Here is a 24,669-nt window from a genome sequence, read left to right as displayed (position 1 = left end):
GATGATGATGACTCTTTTCCTTCTCCCTGTCCTTTAGTCTGTGCCTTCCACAGCAATTCTGACGCCTGTGTAAGGTCTGATTCCTATGTGACAAGGGATTAGATCACTTACAGTACCCCTGCTCACCAGACTCATAAATCCTCTAATTCAAATGTGGAGTTGTGTCCACACTTTATCTGCCTCTCTGAGGTACAGCCAACTCTTAGTGGTGAGCACTGTTAAATTTTCTTACCTTGTTGACATAGGAATACATTTTTAGAAGACACATAAGCCTTTTATAAAAATATTCTGTGGTGTTTGTGCCAGAGTTACTTGATTTTGTAATACAGCTTTCTTATTGTTTCACAAATTATTGCCACAAGAACTAGAAGGAAAGTTTTGCTTTCAAGTGGTTCCCACAGGGTTGTGGTTTATTAGTCTGCTGCTAGAACTTTGAAGTCCTATATAACGACATAAAAAAGATTACTAACTATGTAATATTGAAGTTGGCATTTAGGAACAACCTTTGTTATGGAGAACACTCCCAATCCGAGTGAGTTTTGTGTAATCCGTCCCTTCGAACTACATGTCGTTTAACATGTACTTAAACTTTATAGATTTTAACACATAAAAATAGTGACACATGATTTTGAAGTTTCATTTTATGGACATGAGTTTTTTGGACTTTAACATCTTGAGAGTATTTCAAATTATGAGCTAAGAATGTGACTTTGGCATTATCTGGCCAATTTGAGGAGGCCATTTCATGTGTTTGAGTAAACTCAGGTTTTTGTTTTTTGTGGGTTTTTTTTTTTTTTTTTTTTGAGTAGTAGAAATCTTTTTTTCCCTGAGAATATCTTGGGTAAGTGTTTGTTAGTGAAACTTAACGTGTACCATTGAATGCCAAAATGGCCATACGTTTCATAAACCTCACAGTAGTCTGAAACATTAAAAGAGTGGTATTTCTCTGCTCAAAGTATTCTTTATTTTTTTTTTAAAGATTTTATTTATTCATGAGAGGCAGAGAGAGGCAGAGGGAGAAGCAGGCTCCCAAGGAGCAGGGAGCCTGATGCGGGACTCGATCCCAGGACCCTGGGATCATGACCTGAGCCGAAGGCAGACGCTTAACCATCTGAGCCACCCAGGCACCCTCAAAGTATTCTTTAGATTCAACATCATATTATCCAGAGCTTTTGACTTATATTAATGCCAGAATAGTTCAAATGGCCAACTCTCACGTACATAAAAAAAAATAAAAGCTATGCTACCTATATGTAATAAGAGACACAAAGAGAAATGATATATTTGTTATGTGTACCCGTATGATAGATACCATTGTATGAAGGCAGTCATTAGCTACTAAAAGTAGTCAGGAAATGAAAGAGATTCAGCCCTTGAAGGGAATCAACCGTGGGTAAGATCCTCATTTACATACGGTGCCACTTAATTTATTGTCTGCCCTCTCTAGATCTACTTTTTACTGTCTTGCTATGTCCCATGGACGTCCTTCTTTGCCAAGAACATTTTAGTTTCCTCAGTGGACAGTGCTGAAGGGACACTGGGGGGGGAAGGCGTTTCTCTTCCTGGTTCTGGTATGCTTGCATTCCTGCTGGTTCCACAGCTGCCATTAGCATTCTTGTGTGCAGCATTGAGTGGTATTGATTCTCTAGCAAGTTTCTGATGGTAGTTGTGGCCCTCCATTCCATGCCTGCCAGCTCTTGTTTGCTGACACCCTAGTGGAGGTTTTCCTTTTGTCCAGTCCCAGTGTGTGGTTTTGTGCCTGCCAGCCTTACTTCCCTGGCCCAGCAGTAGACTCCAGCTTGGTGGTCCCCATGTGCAGTACCCTGTTGATCAGCCTTAGGTCCCTTGCCATCTAGTTTTAGCCCATGTTTTCTGACATCCCAGCCTTGGCTTGCTGATGGTGCACCATCTCTGGCCCAGGTCAGGTTGCTAAACTTCTTGACCATCCAGTGGGCTGCAGCCAGATGTTTTTAAATGAGTTTGAATTTCAGCCTTGGAGAGTGGGGGCCCCTTTCTATGTTTGTTCCTTCCTTGGGTTTATTTCCTCAGATTTTTAAAAGAGTTTTATTAATTGTTAGTAAACTATCATATACAGTTAATAATAGTTTATATTAAACCTTTCCTGTTCAAGTTATGTGTAGTGTACAAGTCCTTATTGAAGAGTGAACAATACAGTTTTTGTTGTCCCTGCGGCAACTTCTCCATCCCCGTAGTGTCAAGGAAGAAAGCTAAAACTTTTGTCCTGAGAAGCTAGAGCTTGAACATGGGGTTCCCAGGGCATTTGGGAATTGAGGAAATTTAGAATGGACACAGAAGAGGGGGCAGAACCATATGTGCATATAACAGCTTAAAGCCTTTGCTGACTCCAGAACTCTGCATACATGGGACAGTATTCCAAGGGACCTAGGGGGGGAAATGAACTGGAAGACTGAAAGATGACCAGACACTTAGGCAGGTGCTCACCCCAGAGGAGACAGAGTTGGAGCTTGCAGTCCTGTCATGTTAAAGAGAGTTAGTGAATACCTTTGGATTTTTATTAATACTCCAGAGGGACCACATCTTAGGAGTAGAGACTGCTTACCAGGCAACAATCGCCACCCTTCAGAGGAAGAGGAAACAATCTACAGTCTGTAACACATGTCTACAGTGCCCACTCTATAGTTCAAAATTACTCTGTTCAGAAAAAAAAAAGTAAAGGTGATTAAATTAAGAGAATCAGTCAATTAGGAAAAGACCGACATGTTGGAAACAGTAGTATAGGATTTCAAAATAATGTTGAAAAAAAAAATGTTGAATCTACAAGAAAACCTTGACATAACGCATGAGATCTGATGAATTTCAAGACAAATAGAGAAAATGTAAAAAAGAATACAGGGAAAACTGAGGACTGAAAAACATCCAGGATAAAATTAGATTGAAATCTATTGGCTGTGGTCAACAGTGAACTTGAGAATAGATTGTCTTCTATGATACTGGGGTGAAAGCTGCCAGTCTTGTTATGGCCTGGGTACATACCTGGAAACTAGTACTTCTATTTTACTCTGTAACTCAGAGCAGTTAGAAGCCAGCCAATATATTTAAGGAGAGGCAAAACAGACCTCCCTCCCCTAAGAATTTGTGGCTGTTAATCTATCACAATCATCCTGTTCTAAGAATAAGAAATGGGGAAGACAGTGGACTTTCTGCTGGTTTTAACAACTTATGCGTTGTCTAGTCAGTTGCTATACTCCTTGGAGTCTTTGTATTCTTGTCCATGAAAGGGGAAAATATAGTCTGGGCTGGGTTGAGAAGTAAACATCTAAAAGTAATATACAGTTAATGAAAGCTATGTATTATGTGCAGTTCCATTGTTCGTTGGTTTGATTGCTTCAGTCCCTAAAGTTCACATGTAGATGTGGTTAATTACATAAGCTTTTATTCTTTGTTCCATAATTTTGAGATAGATTTGGAAGTAATGTGAAGTTTTTTCTGTGAAACTTTTTTTCTGGTTGCAGTTATATTTTAATATTGAAAATAGATAAAGGTATAGAAGTTGTTGAGCCAGCCATTGTAACTGGGGTCAGAAATTTTGATCTGAGACTATGTATTATGTAATATAATCATACAGAGGCAGTAGTAGTGCCTTGAGGACATCAGTGAACACAAATCTTTGTACTGTACCACTAAATGAACTTGGACCTCGAGCCAGATACCTACTCAAGCCACTCTTCCAGTGGGTATTCTCTTTGCTGGGCTTGCCTGCCCTGCCACTCTGGCATCCTAATACACCTTTCTTATTCAAGCCTATTTGCCCAGTGATGGAAGGAGTCAGAAACAATGATGACATTGGGAGTCGAAAATGCCCTACTTCTGTTTCTATGTCCTTGAATAATAACGGGCATAGTTTTTAGTTTTTCTGGGCCTAATAATTCAAATATTAAGGATTTGGACTAGATGTCTAAATTTTTTTTTTTTTTTTTTGGCTCTGATTTTACAGTTCAGAAACTGTTAAAGGACTGGGGATGGCAATGATTATCTATTAAGAAAAACTGAGTAGAGATCGAAAAGATACCCAGTGGTCATTTGGTTGGTGACATAAGCCTAAGCTAGTATAAAGTATTAATACAGCCCAAACACACTGAACTGATGGAATGATGCAAAGTATATGAGAAGTCATAGTAGTAGAGACATTTGCCAGGTGAATCATGACAAGGATATTCCAAATTGTTAGAGAATAAACCGTTGCTTTAAAATAGATTTCCCACTTTATTGAGACAATTAATTTCAAGAGATTTCAGTGACAGAAATACTGGTCTTGTTAATAAAGCTCTAGTAATAACTGATATTTTAGCTTACAGAATTAAAACAGATTTAGCCACATATTTCTATTCAATGTTAGATTTCTTAAAACAGCAATTAAATATTAAAATGCATTATTAATTGAACAAAAGAAGTAAATCCCTGTTGCTTGATTTAGAGCCACTTGCCCTTTTCTTTGGATTGCAGTTCTCATTTGGGTGTCTGTTGTGTCTAAGCTTCTGTTTTTCTGCAGCATGCATTTTCATTTGTTCTTTACTGCTCGATTAGTTGGGAGTTTGTATAGAGTGGGGATTGACCAAGGAGAAGTGTACATGTGTTTTTAAGATAGTTAGAGACAGTCACTTGAAACTGACTGAAAATGTCCTCTTCTGCCTCACCCTACAATACACTTAATTGGTTAAATTAACATGGCATTGCCCATTCATACGGAAGGAAAGGGAAACTGCTAATTCACAGAGTACACACTTTATGGAAGGCAGAATAAATAGTATGTGATATAGTCCTATTTTCTAATTAAGGTACTTGCACAGGGTCGAAATATGTTAAATGGCAAACCCAAGATCCAAATTGTGGCATCACTACAATACTGGTTACGTTTCCTGAAATTGATAATTACAACAATGTCATGCTTTATTCTAATACATCCTACTTATAAAAAGTATAATTACTTATACAAATATGTTTTCAATAAGATTAGCAACACAGAATGAAAAGACTGGAGTATTTCCTTAGCAAGTTAGCTGGAAGTATATTCAGCAGTTCAGTTTTTATTAGCATATTGTCTGTCTTTTTATCTCTGGTTTTCATCTTTTTGGTTTAACTTAGTGGGTTAGTTCGGATGTTGAGTATGCTTTAAATACGCATGCCTTAGGGGAATAAGTGTATTTGAAATGGAAGAAAATAGGATGACTAACTCCATTATTTTCTGATAGAGTTCAGTGAAGGAGGTTCAGGAAACACCCTATTTGTGTTTAATACTAAATTCCTTTCTTGGGAACACATCTTTTTCTTAACCATAGTAGTCTGCAGGGTAATGAGAAAAATGCAAGGAATAAATGTTTTATTATCTAATTCTGAGAATAACTAAAACTTCTAAGATGCTTTGGTCATCTTAGAATAACTAAAACGTCTAAGATGCTTTTCTTTTTCCTTAAGGTAATCAGAAGTTTCTTTATAAGTTAAAAAATGTCCAAAGCCTTCCTTAATCTGATGAAAATAGGTTACACCATTGGTGCAGTCTGTGTGTTCCTTACCACAAAATATTAAATGGTATTAAGAGTATAAGGAAGTTATATATTTTTCCCTTTCATTAGAAGTAGGCTAGTCTACTTACTGCATACCTGATTTTGATGGATTTTGGAATGCATAAATGCCCTTTGTTTTCAACCCTACTCCAAATCATGTCACATCATGTCCTGGTGGTCTATAAAGTAGTATAATATTATGTGAAAAAAATCAAAATGTAGCACTCAATATACAGTTCAGTAAATTTTATTTTTCAATTAACAATAATCGCGCCTCAGATAAACCTCATTGGCTACGATACTGCCACTGCGCAAAGCTTCAGTAAATTTTACTTTTTATAGTCACCATGTTTATTCATTCAGGTGAAATTATTAACTTTTAGTTCTAAAAGGAACATCTTTCCTTGCATAATTTTTCAAGAGGATTTGTAACTATCAAATTGTATAATTAAAATGTCCTCTTATTTTCTGTAAGACATTGTAAATGTTTAATTTACTAAAAAAATTTATTCTCATCCAATGTAAATGATAAACAGTGTAATTATATTACTCCCCCCCCCCCCCCCCGCCTCGTGCAGCTGCTTGTGTCTTGACTCTATTTTCTGGAAGATAAAACAGTGATATCGTTTAAAGTGGTATTAAGGTTTGGTAGTACTCTGTTTAGTTTGCGCCCAGGTAAAGTAAATCCTGACAGAGCAGGAAGAAAAACAAATCAGGAGACCCCAATTAAGTTCTCAGTTTCTCTTCTGAAATTGACATCGTAAATGCTAGACTAGAAACAGGATAAGGGTATATTTGTTAATGCTTGTTAATACACTGAAGCCAACTATGAGAAGGGGGACTATCACAGTAAAAAAAAATCCACAAACTTTGAAATTATGCTGTTGGGATTTGAATATTAGTTCTTACTCTGCCAATCTGTTTCCTTACCTCATTTTCTTAATGATTAAATAGATACTACTTGAAGCCCTATCTCAAAGGGAACTTGGGATGAGCTAACCCATGTGAAATTTTCTAGTACAGTACTTCATACTAGAAGTGATTGTCTGCTGTTGTGAGGTGCAGAGATTCCCAAGACTCCTAGCACGAAACAACAATCAATTATTTTTGCTTGCCTGTCTGCAGATTGGCTGGGTGTTGGTTGATCTAGGCTGGGCTTGACTGGGTTGTTGTTATGTCTGGTGTTCTATATGTGGTTCCCTGCTTGAGGGCTGTGCTCAGGTTTGCTCTATGTGTGTTTCTTGAGTCCAGGCTGAAGGGGCAGCAGCTACCTTGGAGAATTTCTTAGAGCAATGGCAGAAATTAGAAGAGAAATGGAAAGATGTGATTCTTCAAAAGCAATAGGCATGCATCTTATCACAACTCCCATCTCATTGGACAAGGGAAGCCATGTGACCAGTCCCCACATGAGTGCAGTGGGCAGGTACACTTCACACTTGAGATGGTTGCAAAGGCATGTGTATATCCTTCTACTACAAGGACATGAAAAAATTAAGACCACTACTTACATCTTCATTAGTCAACAAATACTAGATGTTGCTTCTGCTTTTCTTTTAAAAGTTATTTTTAACTTCACTTTTTCTTCTTACCATGAACTTTTTGGCTTGAACAAAATAGGTACTGAACCTGTAACATTCTTGTGGTATTAGCAGCTTTACAAGTCTGACTAATCACATATCTTTTTTTCTGCTGACACAAGTGCTTTTTCTTATACTCTGGCCTAATTTCATCCTTTAGATCACAGCTTAAAAGTCAACTCCTTATGAAGCCTTCCTGTGTTTTCTCCTTATTTTCTGATTCCCTTTTTAATTTCCTTTGTAGTACTTATTTGATCTGTAATAATTTGGTTTGTGTACTTGTTTGTTACCTTTATTCCCTGAAAATAAGGGACTTTGTCTTGTTCATTGTGTTTGCTTCAGAGACCTTGGTTGGTTTTGATAACTGACCGTTAGGGCCACTTTTTACTTCCTGTGCTTTAAATTCTTCCTTTTACATTTCAAATTCACCAATGAATAGTGAGCCTCCAAAACCTTAGGCTCCCATACTTGATCCCAAAACATCAGAAACATTGACCTCTGCATGCGTGCTTTCTACCTGTGACCTTGCTATGTAGCCCTGGGTGTGCTGTATCATTTCCAAGTCTTGTAAGTGATAAAGTTTTATCTCCTCCTCCCCCCCGCCCCGCCCCAAGTTTCCTGATGGCTGTTGCTGAAGGGTGTCTTGGAATCCTACTAAGAATTGCCAGGGTTGGTCTGGTCATAACATTGATTTGGAGACAGGAGATGCCTGTGGGAGGCTTCCTGGGGTCCATGTGAGTGCCCATGGATATTTGTAGCTGATAGCATTCCTATCAGTAGGTAGAGACTGGCACAAAAGAGTAAGAAGAATAAAATTGGAAAAAGGATAGAACAAGTTTCTTTTTAGTTGAAATAAAGTATTACTCTGTCTCATGTTGGTATGGTAGTTTACCACAAGCGTTTATTAAACAACACTTAGAACACTTAAATTGTACAATGGATTTTGAAGAAGCATTTTTAGAGGGAAGTGAATTTAGCAACACTTTAACAAAACCTTTATATCTTGATGCAGAGGATTCAAGGAAATGTTTAGGGTTCTGTAAGGAAATAACCTAAGTAAATGCTGTCTCCAGAAGCAGATTGCTTATACTATTAGAAAGTAGATTTCTGATATATAAAATGGGCTAATTCTACATGCTTTATAAATCTCAAAGGGCTGAGAATGACATTATAGTTCCCATACTGGTGACCATGAGAGTTGAGTGCTGCCTACAAATGTGTGGGTCTCTCCTATATTTTCCTTTAACAACAAAGGTTTCAGCAATACTGGGTTCTCTGTACTCTTTTGTGCTATATTGTCATACAAATGACATCTTCATACACTGTATACCCTTCAATACTCATTGATAATTACTGCTCTTCCTAAATCAGATAAAAGGGTACAATGTAGTTGTTTGTTGTATTAAGTTCTGTATGTAGTTACTTTTACTGGTTGCTGTCTGTTACTTCACTTTAGCCTCACTTCACTTTAGCCTCGAAGACTCCCTTTGGTGTTTCTTCTGGACCATGCTGGCTGGTAGAACATTCTATTGCTGTTTGCTTACATGGAATGTTGTACTTCATTTATGAAGGATTATTTTGTTGGATATAAAATTCTTGGTTGACAGTCTTTTTTCTTTTAGTGCTTAGAATATGTTCTGCCACTCCTTAAGGGAGTTCATCAGACATGGTTTCCTTTGGTTCATGAAACATGTTTAAAATAACTTGAGTCTTTATCTAGTAAGTCAGAAGTCTAGTCTTTCTCAGGACAGTTGTATGATTTTTTTTCTTTACGTATGCTCTTGTTTCTTGGCATATCTGCTAATTTTTGTTGAAAACTGGCCATTTTTAATAATATGGCAATTTTGGAAATTCGAATCCATCCCCCTAGAGTTTGCTGTTGAAAATACTTGTTTCTACTATTGATTTGTTAAATGACTTAACCTGAATTATGTAGTATGTATATTCTTCACTGGCTACATATGACATAGTAGAGAAGTCTCTGCTAGGATAGTTCACTGGTCACTTAACGAGAAGAGATTTCCTTAAGTATCTGGAACAAACCATGTTTCCTGCTTTGCCTAGTGTCTGTGTGTGTAGGGGCACACTGGCTGTGCTCAGGGAAGCAGTTCACAACTCTGGCTTGGTTCTCACTTTCTGCTTGTGAAGCACTAGATCAGTCAGAAGAGCGAGCATAGGACCTTCTCATGTCTTTCGTTGGCATGTGGGCAACCCTATGCATGCTCATGGTCTTTACTAGATCCCTAGGAATAGCATTTGAGCTTTTCAAAGCCTTGTATGGATATCTCATTCTTCAGCTTTTCCTTTTAATGGTTCAGGTTAGCTTATTGTTTGCCTCAGTTGTTACCACATGAGGCAGCTGCTGCAATAAGCAATTACTGTTGATACTTTTTAGTACATTCCCAGGGAAACATTCACTGGAAGTCTCTGACTTAAGTCAAATAAAAACAGACCTTGGAACTTAGGTTTTGCATGTAGCTTGTAGACAGGTGAAGGGGTAAAACTCTGGCAGCTACCTGGGGATTAGAATTTGGAGAAGCTTCAGTTTTGTTCTGCCTTATCCAGTGGCTGCTACGCTTCTGTTTTTCACTGTGGATGTAGCGTATTGGCTTTCAAGATGGCAGTCATGGTCAGAAGAGGCTGTTGGCGGGGGGTGGGGGCGGTTTGGGGAGAACAGGGTAAGTTAAAATGGCACAATATTCACTGTTTTTTTTTCTTTACCAAGATTCAACATTAGCTACTGGAACAAACATTCCATAGACTGTCACATGGCTTTGATTAATTTCCAGAGTTCTGAAAAAGTTAATTTTCATAATATCTGTCAATGTTCTTGTTGCTTTTATGGAAAAAAGAATTACAGTGCCCTCAACAAGTAACTATATTTACTTGATTTAGTGCCCTCAATAAATAACAGTATTACTTGATTGTTTACGTGACTGTTGTCTCAGATGTCTGAGTTTAGGATTGTCAAGGCAAATATGCAAGAGCCAAATATGCCAACGTTGATTATTGACCATATACTATTTACTTGCCATATCCATCATGTTACTTACTAACTATATTTTGATACTAAATACACATTGTTTAAATGTCTTTTCCTTTAAGTTGGAACTATATTTCTCTAAAATGTACATTTGTGCTTACTTTTGCCTTTTAATTATCATTAAGTACATATGATTTGCCTGATTCAAGGGGGTGGGGACTTTGAGTGTATTCTGTAGAAAAAGAGTGAGTGAAAATGCTGAACTTGGAAGGGTTAAATCATAATTGTCTAACCTGTGTTCCATGGAATATTCTTTAAGGTAAGTTCTTGGGGAAAGGCTTCATGGTAAAATATATTTGGGAAGTAATAGACATAATATCACCAACTTGAATATTTAAAAATGGATATTAGTAACCAAAGACACGAAGTTGCTAAAGTTTAAGGTAGCATTTCCTAAACTTAATTGCATAAGGAGCATTTTCTGCTAGCAATACCCTGAGAAATAAGTACATTTCTGCACAAGAAACCAGTACACCTCTGGACAATTTTATTCACTTACTTTAACTTTATATTTCAAATAAAGTTACGGGGAAGATATGCATAGGTGATTAGTGGTGACAAGTTGAGATAAAAGCAATCTTAACATACTTTGCTGGAGAATATAAATGTACTTAGTTATGCTAAGCTGTATCATTAACCATACTTTTTATAAATGAGTTAATAAATTGACAAAATTAAATTTATTTGTGCTATAGAACTTTAAGAATACAGTGAATTAGTTCTTAATGCTTTGCACAGTTCCAGACAAATGGCAATTTTTAATGTGTGTGTATGTGTAATGATTTAGTGCATTTTATTGTCTTTAAGATAATATGATTTCATAGAACTTATCACTTGGAAGAAAGAAAGCTACAGGAAACTGAAATAGAATTTTGAGCTCCTGATTTTTGGGGATGGACCATTTCTAGGTTTGTAAATTCAGGGAAAGCTATTGAAACCCTTTGAAACAGGCAAGAACATTTTCTGGTCTAATCTGTTTGAAAATGCCACAGAGTTTAATGCAGTATCCCTTATACTTGTGGCTTACATCATGGTTTCTAGATACCTGACCTTTCTATGTCTTTTTGTGATTGTAACCAAATGGGAATTAAATTTTATTTAGGCCTTTGTTTTTAATAACTGAAGAGATTCTTTTAGAAAAATACATAATTTTAGGCTTAATCTGACTATAAAATCCCTGGCTTTTGTGTTTGTGCATGTATACATGTGTGCAGGATTTTCAGTAGGTTTGCATTCTATGCAGTTTACAAATGAGAAGACTAGGCACAGTGTGAAGCAGTACCTCTAAGGAGTTAATTTTCCACTTATGTGTAATACCTTCAAATTGAAGTAAATGTATTGTCTTTTTCAATTAAATATTACTTGAGTATATACAATCTGAGGATCTAATGATATTCTGAAAGCAGTTTTAGATTAAATATTTGGTAGAATGCATGAATTTTTATTTTTTTTAAAGATTTTATTTATTTGAGAGAGATACTGCAAGAGAGGGAACACAAGCAGGGGGAGTGGGAGAGGGAGAAGCAGGCTTCCCGCCGAGCAGGGAGCCCGATGTGGGGCTGGATCCCAGGACACCAGGATCATGACCTGAGCCAAAGGCAGTCGCTCAATGACTGAGCCACCCAGGCGCCCTAGAATGCATGAATTTTTAAAGAATATCAACCCCTCTCAAGGTCATCCAAAAAATAGAAATCTTCCAAACACATTTATGAAATCAGAATTACCCTGACAGGGAAACCAGACAAAGATGCCACAAGAAAATAAAATTATAGGCCAGTATCTCTGATGGACATAATGCAAAAGTCCTAAACAAAATATTAGCAAACTGCATGCAACAACACATTGAAAGGATTATTCACCACAGTCATGGGGGGTTTATTCCAGTGATGGAAGAATGGGTCACCATCTATGAATGACTCCATGTGATGTATCACATTAACAAAATGGAGTATAAAAATCATGATCAACCTCTATTTTTGATAAGAAAGGAGGACTTATAGAGGACATGTATTTCAACACAATAAAGGTCATAGATGACAGGCCCACATAAACCACCATACTCAGTGATGAAAAGCTGAAAGCCTTTCCTCTAAGATCAGAAACAAGACAAGGATGCTCACTATCCCCACTTGTATGCAATGTAGTTTTGGAAGTTCTAGCCAGAGCAATTAGGCAAAAAAAAAGGGGTGACATCCAACTGGAAAGGAAGAAAATAATTCACTATTTGCAGATCATGTGGTATAGGTAATAAACCTTAGAGTCCACCAAAAACTATTAGAATGAATAAATTCAATAGTTACATAATATAAAATCAAAACACAGAAACTTGTTTCTATACACTAACAGAAAAATCTACACACTAAAAACAATTGCATCAAAGAGAATAAAATATGTAGGAACAATTTAACCAATGAGGTGAAATACTTACATATTGAAAACTAGGATAATAAGAAAAGAGATTGAAAACATAAATGGAAAGATTTTTCTGCTGATGGATTAGAAGAATCAATACTTAGAATGTCCATACTGAAAGCAATCTACAGATTCTGTGCAATTCCTATCAAGTTTCCAATGGTGTTTTTCACAGAAATAGAAAAAATCATCCTAAAATTTGTACAGAACCACAAAAGACCATGAATAGCCAAAGAGGTCTTGAGAAAGAACAAATGTGGAGTCATTATGCTTTTAATTGCAAACTACATTAACAAGCTATAGTAACTAAAACACTATGTTATCAGCATAAACACATAGTATCAATGAAACAGAACCCAGAAATACAAACATGCATATGGTCACTTTATGACATCAGGCACATAAGGGAAAAGGACAGTCTTTCCAATAAATGGTGTTGGTGACACTAGGCAACCATATGCATAAGGAGAGAACTTGACCACTATCTTGTACCATACACAAAATGGACTAAACACTTGAGCATAGGATCTGAAACCATAAAACTACAAGCCAATCTAGGCAGTAGGCTCCTTGACGTTGATCTTGGCAATGATTTTTTTGAATCTGACCCCCAAAACAAGAACAAACACAGTGAGACTACATCAAACTGAAAAGCTTCTATACCCTGAGGGGACAAAACGAAATCAAAATACAGCCTACTGAATGGGAGGATGTATTTACAAATCATGTGTCTGGGTAATATCAAAATTTATATCAAAAATATACAAAGGACCCCTAAAATTCAATAGAAAAGTATCTAAAAAATGGGCAATCTGAATACATTTTCCAAGAAGACCTGCAGCTGGCCCATAGGTACATGAAAAGATGCTCAACATCTCTAATCAGGGAAATGCAAATCAGAACCACAATGAGCTATCGTTTCACACCAGTCAGAATAACTAGTACCAAAGAGCCAAGAAATAACAAATGTGGGCAAGGATGTGGAGAAAACGGAATCCTCCTGCACTGTTGATGGAATGTAAATTGGTGCAGCCACATTGGAAAACCGTATGGAGGTTGCTCAATTAAAGAAATACCATGATTTAGCACTTCCGCTTCTGGGTATTGATCACACACAAAGGAAAACCTTCAAAAAGATATCTGCATTCCTGTGTTCATTGCAGCATTATTTACAATAGCCAATATATGGAAACAACCAAAGTGCCTATAGATGGTGAATAAAGAAAATCTCCTTTGTGGAGTCTTAAAAACAAAACTCAAGTTTATGGTTACAGAGAAGAGATGGGTGGTTGCCAGAGGTAGGAGGTGAGGGGTGGGTGGGAGAAATGAGTGAAGGGGGTCAAAAGGTTAAAAAAAAAACAAAAACAAAAAAAACCTAACAACCAAATTACTGTTTTCTCAAAACATAGCAGGGAGGATTTCATCAACAAAATATAGGTAGAGAGTTACGTATTTATGATTTTAAAAACCAACAACTTAAGAATTGTCTGCAAGAGTATTACTACTTAATCTAGGTGTAGTGCTTTAGTGCTTCTCACAGAATTTGAAGCAAGACTGGTCATACTCTGAATATAGTCTATTTAGATTTTCTGCATTTAACCGTAGTATTGGCACAATGTAATATGCAGGATATATAAATCCTTCAGTTAAAAGTTAGGCAGGGTTCTAGAATCTCTCAGGAGACTGAATAAAGTTAAAAAAGGGGGGGCATTAAAAAAAACCCTCAAAATATCCTGGATGAATTGGAAGATGTTTTCTCCCACTAAGGGTTCTATGGTGAGTGTGGTTAATTATCGTCTAACATGAAATACATATGTGGCTTTTAAAAATAGATGAGTGACATTAGAACAAGAAGCCTCTTTGAACTTTATGGAGAACTGAGAAGAGACTAACATTATGCAGAGTGTGTCTTAGCCTGAGGCAAAAGCAATGCACAGTGGTGAATATGGCCTGGCATTTTGAGTTAGTGATGGGACACTCCCTGTCAGCTGTGTTGAATTTCCACTTCTGTGTAGAGTCAGGTAGAATGAGTATAGGTTGCACTTTTATTACTGAGCCAAGGAGCTTCCCCTTCCTCTTTCGTGCATATATTGATAAATTATATGTAGATAAGGATACATACCTAATGATATAAATATACTGACATAAAAAATTCAAGATGAAAAACACTGTTTACCTTAAGGAACATTTTGAATTAAATGAATATATGAAAGAAAGAAATCATTTTACCCTGGGGAGAGCGCATACTTATCTCCAGCAGCTATTGCCTTGCAGGTACCTTTTTTTTTTTTTTTTTTTTTTTTTTTTTGGCTGCACAAGATACACTCAGAACCACAGTATTCAAGATGCTTGTTACTTGACACCGTTGAGTCCTGGCCACCTTCCCTTGTTTTTCCCCAAGGCTGTGATCTATTTGAAGATAATCAATATCACCTGGAGTGAATTGGCGACCTCCCCACTATGGGAAATGAGGAAGGAAAACTATTTCTTTCAGGTGTATGATTGAAAGGATGCTATGAAATGTTTCTACTCTTTCAGGAAAAATGGGACTAAGTTAAAACATGAAAATGAACTGGAAGGTCCTATGCCAGGCACTTATTTTCACTTTATTTTAACCTAGAATGACATCGAGATTCAAACTCCTATTTTTCTTTGACATTTCAGCAAGGCATCCAGAAATGGTACTGGCCGGAGGGGGTGGTGGTGGGGATAAAATGGCTTTTTCATGATTTGGTAGTTTTCAGGCACTAGACAAAATTAGTCCCAAATTGGTCCAATTTAGAGTTACATCAGGAAGGATGTTTTACATCTTTTTGCTGAGCATATGAGTGATCAAGAGAGAGTTTGTAGTCTCCATTGTTACCACTCTGAAATCTCTCACAAGCACACTTTGTGGGGGGGAAAAACCCACACAACAAACTCCACAAGGTTGGGAAAGAACTCTTCAGGTATGTTTTGAATTTCTCTCTCTCTCCTAACGTCAAAACATAACATTCAAAATTAATGAAATAGATTTAACATAGGTTAGTCACTTTTTTCCAGGAACTTTGCTTCAGCTTTTCTGTGGTCCCAAGTTAAGATAATTTTAGCTCATAATGGACTTGATGACTCTTAAATCTTCTCATATGAGGATTCCCTAGAGAAACAGTACCTCTGTGATGGGCTTTGTACAACAGATGATCTATTTTGATCCTAGGACATCCATATTTTAAGAGATTTCTTTCTTTAGCCTCTACATATGTTTCCTCCTACTCTTGATATTTTCACAATGAAAACTAATCAGCTGGGTTTGTTTTGTTTTGTTTTGTTTTTTGTATTTAATTTAGGCCTGTGTCTGTTAGATGTCTGTTTAATATCATGAAAATCCTTTGGGGGAAAGAATGTGCTTTTGCTTACATTGAATAGCAGGGAATAACTGTCAACACTCAGGGAATAATAATTATTAATCAAGGAGGGAATGCAATTCCTTCAGAGGACTGAGACCTGGGGCTGGGTAGGAGTCCTATATTTTGTTCTTAGTGCTGTCGCTGAACTTTGTTTTTCCTCTGGTTTTTCTTAATATGTATTCTAATCTTTGTTATGAAAGAGTATTATTAGGCCATGTTTTTTGAGCATAAAGACTAAATTTCTGTTTTTGGACAGATTATCATTTCTTTTTAAGTTGCCAAGTCCACTATATTTTACCAACGTGTTACTTTAAAAGGAGTAAGTACTATTCCTTGTGATGTTGGTTGTATAGTAGATGTGTTCTATATATGTTTATTTACATTTAAAAATGAAATCCTATGAGCCTCAGATAATGTAAGGTACTCTAGAACCATTAAACATGGTAGATGATGCTATCAGTGTTCGTGCCGAAGTTAAGCTGAGACTGCAGGTTTCACATGTATTGTGAAAGAAGTACCAGGGTGCACTCTTGCAGAGTTTCAGTCTGATACTCATCATTTTGGTTTGGAAAAGGTTTTTGGATAATTGGCCATATTTGCAAATGATCATCAGTGATGTTCTTGTGGTTACACAGTCCCCAGTTCTGCCAGAGAATTTTGAGGTAATTACATCTAATAATAATTCTTACTGTTGCTGTAATTTTCCAATGTCCAGGGAACCTCCCTATCTCTTATGTTAGCAGAGAAGAGAGACAAAGGTTTTGAAGAAAGACCTGTAAGTTTCTGGAAAAATAAAGTTGGTAACAGTAACTGGCAAGTTGTTGAGACTTTTGTTAGAGCCAGGGTTTTGTTGCTTTATGATAAATCCATTTTTTTTTTTTTTGCTATTCCTCTGCTTAATTTATGATTTCTGTTGCCTGTAACCTGAGTCTTAGTTGCCATAGCTCTTCAGCCATAAGAAGAACATGTGCCATTGTAGGTTTGGTTTCCTTACCCAAGTTGCAGATTATTTTATTATGTTGTAGTTCAAATTTCTTGAAGATGGAATGTGATTTACTCTGCTGTATTTGTTTACCCAGATCATAAGCCATGGATCATCTGATTGGCTACTCTGGGGATAGGTCCACAGCAATAGACTGAACAGCAGAATGGGGTTGGGGACGGAAGAAATGACAGGAAATAAAACAAGGTTGATGCTGCTTTAGCTAGGACTGTGGATTAGGCATTTTCTTTAAAAAAAAAAAAGGGGGTAAGGCAGGGTAAGCACCCAATATTTGTACTATATTCAAAACAAGTTCAAGTATACAGTGTGTCATCTGATGATGTCCTAATCATGGGAATAAAAACAGGCAAATTGAGGCAAATACTGAAAACCTTACATTGTTGTAGGCATTTCCACTACTGAGATAAAAGTGAGGCCAACATTAGAATTGTTTTTTGACAACTCAGTTGTTATATAGTGGACAGATTACACAAGGAAAATGAGGTTAGAGATTGTGTAATGGAGAGTGTACTAGAGGCAAGGGCCAGTGTAGTATATGAAACGTAAGGGCCTAAGCACATCAAAGGCCAGTGTGATGGCCTGGAGCCTTTGCTGTTTGCCAGTGGCATACTCTGCTGATCCATGATGCAATCCACAGAACATGCGGGGAATGTGCAGAAAGTGATCTACCTACTGGGCTGTGTTTTACTCCCTTGTTTGATACCTGTTGATAACAAATAAAATCTCAACTCCTTGTAGGCTAAGGGGATTTTAAAAAAAATTCCTTAGAATAGGATGTTATCTATTAGAGAAGAAAGAGTGCAATCGAGGTGTCTCAGATGACCTTCTAGTGTGCCCAGGTGATCCTGCTATAATAATTTTTTTCCAGTCTGTAGCTGTCTGTGCTATGAAATTCCTCCTGCCCAGGGTCCACAGTTGAGCTCTCTGTGGGTGAGGGACAGGTATGCAGGTCTTAGTTCATTCTCTGCTCAGCAAGGCTTTTGTGGAGATGTGTGTTAATATGCATGTTTGATGTAATACATTCCTTAGGATGTATTACATATATTTGATAGACTGATTTAAAGACAAAAAGGTGTTTGTTTTCATCATCCAGCTTATGAGGGGTAACATTGCCAGGATATTATTTGGTATCTTCAGTGTGCTCTTTTTTATTTGCATCTCTGTCCTGATTGTGTTTCCTTCCCTGCTATTATTGTGTTTAATTTTGTGTTAATAATTTTCTTGCCTTCCTCTATAGTCTTAATATATAAGTAGAGTATCCAAATATTGCTTGGTTTTGGATATTTTTGTAAAGAGAGTCATCATACTTGTAATATTTCTCTGTGACTTTTTGTACAACGTCTTTGAGACTCCTGTTGCATGTATTTGTAGTTTATTACTTAGAGTTGCTTAATATACTATAGACTATTCATCAAAGTCTTCCTAGTTGGTAAATTTGTAACTTTTTCAATAACTTAGTTTGCCATTGCTGTATCATTGGTATGTAATAAAACATCTACAAACATGGTGGTTCGATGTTAATCAATTTACGCTCATGTATCTGTAGGTTAGCAGAGGTTCTGATTGGACTTGGCTAGATAGCTCTGTTTTGGGGTAGCTCTGCCTCACATTGCAGGTGTACATAGGCTGGACAATTTCCCATTCTTCACCCTTTGACCAGCAGTTTATCCAGGAATGTTCTTTTATGGAGATGGCAGAGGTATAAGAGAGGGGAAACACGCAAGGTTTCTTAGAGCTTAGATTTGCAACTGGGACACTGTCACTTCTGCCTCCTATTGGATAATGCAAATCATATGGCCAAACTTGCAGTGAATTCATTTTCTCCATTCTCAGGCTTTGGCCATCATGGACCTGTTTTCTGTCTCTATAGTTCTTTGCCTTCTAGAATGTCATACAAATGGAATCATAGATGTATATAGTCTTTTGTGTCTGGCTTATTACAATAAAGCATAATTTTGAGAGTCATGCTGTTGTACAGAGCAGTCTTTTTATTTTATTGATGAAGAGCTTTTTGGGGGTTAGGTTAGTATTCACCTCAGTGGCCTACTGTTGAGGAAGCTTTAATTCCCACTCTAAGTTATGACTTGTATCATGACAGAGATCCGAAAGAACAGAGTTCATAAAAAAAGAAGCTACAGAGTTTCATAGATAATGTGTCAGTTAAGAGTTAGTGCTGAGGGAACTACACTGCAAAGTCTAAGACTTGTAAAGGTGTTAAACTATCATGGGAAATGTGAGAAAACTAGAGACAAGGCTGAAGATGCTAAATTATTACAAGGAATGGGACAGAAAGAGGCTACTGTACAAGTTGTGTAGAAGGTGGGTTAATTTTAAAACTGTACTTCCACTCAGTAAAGGAGTTCAGGTAATGTCTAATTTAAGTTTAAAGCAGATTGTTAAAGTTTTAACTGCTTACACTGAACTCCGGTTCTGCAACTTACACAATGAATCAATTAAAAGAAAATAATCTCTTGACATGATAGATGGTTCTCTTCAGTTATCCCAGCTTATAAGCATACCTCTGATATGCCTGGGATCTCCTTGTGTTAAACTTGCCTGTGTGATTTTCCCCAGCCTTTCTGCTCCTTCTCAGTGCCTATGGTATTTAATGCCTGGTAAATTTTCCTTAAGTATTTGCTTAGTAAGTGTATAGGTGTTCTTCAACTTTTCTGATCATTCCTTTTCATGTTTTTCCCTGTGAAAGTTTTGTATATATATTTACAACTTCTTAGGAGTATTTTTACTAGATACCCTACAGCTAACTTATATCTAACTGATGCCATTAGCTTAACCAATAGACCTACTCTTTTTTCCACATCTTTCAGCTTGGGTAACAATGTCACCAATCCTGTAACTACTGGAATAACTTGTTGCTTTGGATTCTCCCTTCTCTCTGTTTCCTGGACTTATTTCAGATAATGATGATCTTCTTGCATTCTGGAAGTGGCCTTGTAACAGTTTTCTTTGCATAAATTTGAAGCGGTCTTGTGTCTGGGGTTGGATAGTGATAAAGGTTTTCCATTTTCCCCTTAGTTTATAATGGGGTTAGATAATGCATGTATAATTTGTCCAGTTCATGTGTTTCTAGGCAGTATTCTAATCTTAAGTTTATCACTAACCTTTGATCAATGTACTTTTCCAAAGATGGTCCGTAAGAGAGAGGAATAGAATATCCCAGTGAAAGTTTTTAATAATGCTTGACAATATTTCATTGTGAATGTGAACAGAATGGCTAAAAATGCGGTTTTAGAATTCCTGGTGAAATTCATTTTCCCATGTTAATTTTTCTCCCAATTTATCTGAAAGCAAAAATGGAAACAACATCTTCTAGGTAGTGGTCAACTGATGCATATGGATGGCATTTGTCTCTAAGTTCACAAAGAATTTCCTTTGGGTAAGGTTGGCAAAAATGTAATAAACTGACAGTTTTGTTAGTTGATAGGTACTTGAAAACCTCTTAGGAGTATAACTTTATGTAAACTCATTTAAAAACTTGTACACAAAGAAATCCTGTCCTTAGCCAGGTCATTTGTGCTTTGTTTCCTGAATCATGAGAGTTGTTTCTATATTAGCAGCCTCATAATGGGCTTAGTCTGAAATTGCTTATTTATTCATAAAATGATCTGATAAATTGTAAGAACCAAGCTGCTTGGATAACTGTCTCTCGTGCAATTCTAGAATGCATTGCATAATTCAAACAATGTAAATGTATGCAAAATGCTTAAAGTTTGATTTTCGGATGATAAATGGAATGCAGGTGTTCATTGTTTACCTAATTGTAAGATAGGCTATTTTGTTTCTACTTGAAACACTCTGAGCATGGATCTGTAACTGCAGAGTGAGAAACCTGTGCAAGCATGCCTTTGATTTAGTTTTTCTCTAATGTATATATTGTTCTTTATTGGGCAAACTTCCCAGGCTCTCTTGCAAAAATAATACTGTGAATGATGTTAAAGCTGGAAGGATAGGTAGGTAATTGGATTATTTGTAGCTATGGACCATGACACAACTACCATAAAACAATGGATCCAAACTTCGATGCGTGTTATAGAAGTTCAAACTTGTGGAATCCTTTCCCAGAAAATAACCACATTATACACAGAATATTTTATTCAGAGGTTTTTCAGTCCCTCTGAGGCCTATTCATTTATCTCATGTTAACAACTTTGCTACATTCTCATATACTGTTTATGGGAATATAAATTGAAACCGCCTTTATGGAATACAATTTGAAATTAAAATGCACATACTTCAGCTTCTGGGTAAAGATAACTGAACACTTAGATAATTTTGATCATTCCTGAAACCTAATTTAAAGCTTCTAGAAAGCCAGGGTGCCTGGTGCCTCAGCCATTTAAGTGTCTGCCTTCAGCTCAGGTCATGATCTCGGGGTCCTGGGATGGAGCCCAGTGTCAGGCTCCCTGCTCTGCTTCTCCCTCTCCTCTGCCCATGCCCCCCCCCCCCCCCCGCTCATGCTCACTCACTCTCTTACAAAATCTTTGAAATAAAAAAACAAAGTGATTAAAAACATAGGCCCACAGAATAAGGAGAATAAGAGGGGACAATGGTAAACCATTAGCTAGAAAGTAGGTGAATTTAGTAGTAACTGGCACATTAGATCTAAGAAGGCTCAATTAGAAGAGTGGTAGGGAAAGGTAGGAATTGGAATTATCTACAGTAGAGTTCCCCAAAAGTTGAGGGCCTGGTAGCACCTTTAGAACTAGTGAAGGTGGGGGGGGAATATGGAGGGTTCACTGAAAACTAAGAAGCAGTCTGGGGGTGAAGTATTCCCTATGTCTGGGGAAAATTTTGGGTACAGTTGATGGAATGAGTGCCTTGCCTAAAATAGTGACTCACAGACCATGTGCTTACTATTGGCTGAATGGGGAAGGCCATGGCCCCTTATCCCATTCAGCAGCCCGTGTCGTGGTGGCTTTGCTTTCCCTCTTGGCTGAAAACCGGAAGAGTTTTGTTTGGAGAATCTGTCCAGTGTAAAAATAAAGACCTAAAACACTAACTTCAGAGGTTCCCCTGTAAGCATCTTAACCCGGTCACACTACAGGGTTTGTGAACTTACTGTTCACAAACTCCAACTCTGGCCTCATTGGTTAATATCTCTTGAATCTTCCCCTCTTAAATAGGGGCTGACAAGTATTACTGGACCATCGAAAGAATGTACATACTGTGGAAGATAGACACTGAAACAGGAAAGAGTAACATGGAGGATGCAGCAAATAGGCTGGGAAAGAGAAACGTTTTAAAAGTTAATGTCATTACAAAGATCAAGTTATTGCAAACAGGAAACAAGTTCACAATGCTTAAAAAAATAAACATTTAGAGAATAAAAGATCTGGGATAAAAAGCAAATCTGAGAAACTCTTTCCCAAAGGACAGAAGGATGAAATACAGGAAAGGAGAGAAAATTAGAAGTGCAATCAAAGAGATCCAATACTCAATAACAAAAGTTGTCAAAAAAGAGAAAATAAAGGGGAGGAAATGCCAAAGAAATGAGGCAGTAAAACAATTTAAAAACTTAAGTCTTAGGGTCCCTTTCTCAGAAAGCTATTAGAGGATTGTTCCATAAAAATGAGGTAGTCATTCAAGAAAGATTACATGAAATACAGAAGAGAAGAGATAGATGACAGCAGAGAGATGTAGATTATCCCCACAACGATGGTATAGGGAGATTTTAGAATGATAACTGTGTGACTGGCAGAGGACAACCAGTCCATGTTGAGAAAGCTCAGAAGGCTCCAAGGGTGATTACTTCAGGAATATAAAATTGGTGAAGTGCCTTGTGTCTAAACATCTGGAGAGTAGAACTAAACAAATACCTAAATGTTAGCTGTTGAATGAGTCCTAAGTATATAGAAAACTGAATACTTAGTTTAGAAGGTAAGTTCTAATTCCAGGGAAGACAAAGGCTTGCGAAAGAAAGGAATTCTAACCTATGACTTAGCTGGGAGGAATGTTTATATAGTGATGTAAATACTCAGTACTGATTTAACCAAAATTACGACATTGAAGGGATGGGGAATAGTATTAGTGTGTGTTGTGGTGAGGTTGGGAGGAAAGGTGACAAAATTAATTCTTCAATAGATAGCCAATTCAGAAGATAAAGAGGCAGTATCATGAGTATGTTCAGAGGTATGTTCTGATAAGCAGGTTAGTTGACCCCAGTTTTTCAGTCCTCTGACACTATTCTACTCATGTGCCCTTGCCATGGCCTTTTGGTGAGTGAAGTATATTTCCGTGGTTGGTCATTCTGGATTGGGCCTCCTACCTTGCTTTGGGATTTTTAGCAGACATGATTAGGCAGAGGCTTAAATGTGACTTGCTGTTGGGCTTGCCCTCCTGTGGTTCCAAGATTGCCATTAAGAAGGCATAAACTGGTTGGTTGCAGCTCCTCCAGTTTGTCTTGCAGAGGGTGACCAGTAGGTCAGAGCTGCTACAGCCAAGTCCCAGCACTGCAGCTAGAAGCACAATTGTCTCAGCCAACCTGCAGCTTTGGTGAGTGAGATGGAAGCTTATGACTACATGCCACCAGGATCTTATATTTGTTCACCTGCAATTGTTGACTCTTACACATGGAAAAAAATAATAAATTAATCACTTGAAAGAAGGAGAAATAATTGCGTCTGGGGAAGACAAATTACAGTGAAGGGGATGAGGTAAACTATTTTGCAACAAATCTTATAGGGATATTTGGTTCTTCAAACTACGCTTAAAACTGATAAAAATATGAATTGAAAATTAAGGGAATAAAACAACAGGATTGATTGGTAGTTGGAGTTCATAAAGGAGATCTAGTAGATAGGTACTAGATGGAGGCAGCTAGGATGCTAATAATAAATTTTTAATGCCTTTGATTGTAGTTTCTTGAATTTTTTTTTTAAGGGCAGTCTAAGAAAATGGAGATTTTCCCACCAGGATCAAATGGTAGTTTTATAGTGTTGGGTGCCTCACTGAGTTAAAAGGGCAAGTTTAATGTGAGAAGAGAGTAAGAGAAATGATAGATTGGAGGTCCTAGCCAGAGACTTGAGTTGTGGAAATTAAAAATGTCAGAGGAGCCACAGATAGAGGTTAACTCAAGTTGACAGGTGGCTGCCAAAGGGGAGGATAGGTATGGGGGACTGGCAGAATGGAAGGCGCATGCTCCTAGCTATGGAATGTGTAAGTCACTAGGATGAAAGATACAGCATAGGTAATATAGTCAGTGGTATTGTAGCAGTGTCCTATGGTGACAGATGGGAACTACCCTTGTGATGAGCAGAGCATCATCTATAGACTTGTCGAATCACTGTTGTGTATCCGAAACTAATGTAACATTGTGTGTCTGCTATACTTGAATTAAAAAAGGAAAAAACAGTCAAAATAACGGTTCAGTAAGGGAAAAGGAAAAAAATAAAAGCAGGTTTGCAGTGTTGGATCGGTAGAGGGTGGGGAGAGCAGACTCCAGGTTAGTTACCGTCGCACCCCGGCAGGAGTCGCGGCCACCCAGCAGCTGGCCCGGTCACCGTCACTGCGACCCTGGGCAGCGAGACCCGGACCTACCAGCCGCCGCCCCCACCGCCCCTGATCAGCGCTGGGCACATGAAGACTGGTAGCATGGGCAGCGGCGCCTGGCGCCAGGGACAACAAAGTAATCCCAGCGAAGGTTTGGGGAACGGTAAAATGTTTCAGTGTAAGAAACGGATATGGTTTC

General features: G+C 37.5%; 1 protein-coding gene and 1 pseudogene across 1 annotated transcript in view; one reads left to right on the top strand and one right to left on the bottom strand.

The window, feature by feature from the left end:
- The window catches only part of CRPPA (CDP-L-ribitol pyrophosphorylase A), a 292,423-nt gene that overhangs the window by 54,815 nt on the left and 212,939 nt on the right, over positions 1–24,669 (top strand). The window lies entirely within an intron of this gene.
- Positions 5,735–5,862, bottom strand: LOC114222392 (U4 spliceosomal RNA; annotated as a pseudogene).

This window comes from Eumetopias jubatus, unplaced genomic scaffold, assembly GCF_037043125.1.
Source record: "Eumetopias jubatus isolate StellerSeaLion01/CBP00866 unplaced genomic scaffold, mEumJub1_p1.0 scaffold_14, whole genome shotgun sequence".
Classification (NCBI taxonomy): Eukaryota; Metazoa; Chordata; class Mammalia; order Carnivora; family Otariidae; genus Eumetopias; species Eumetopias jubatus.
Note: the sequence above shows the minus strand (reverse complement) of the source record. Positions and strands in the feature narration are given on the sequence as shown.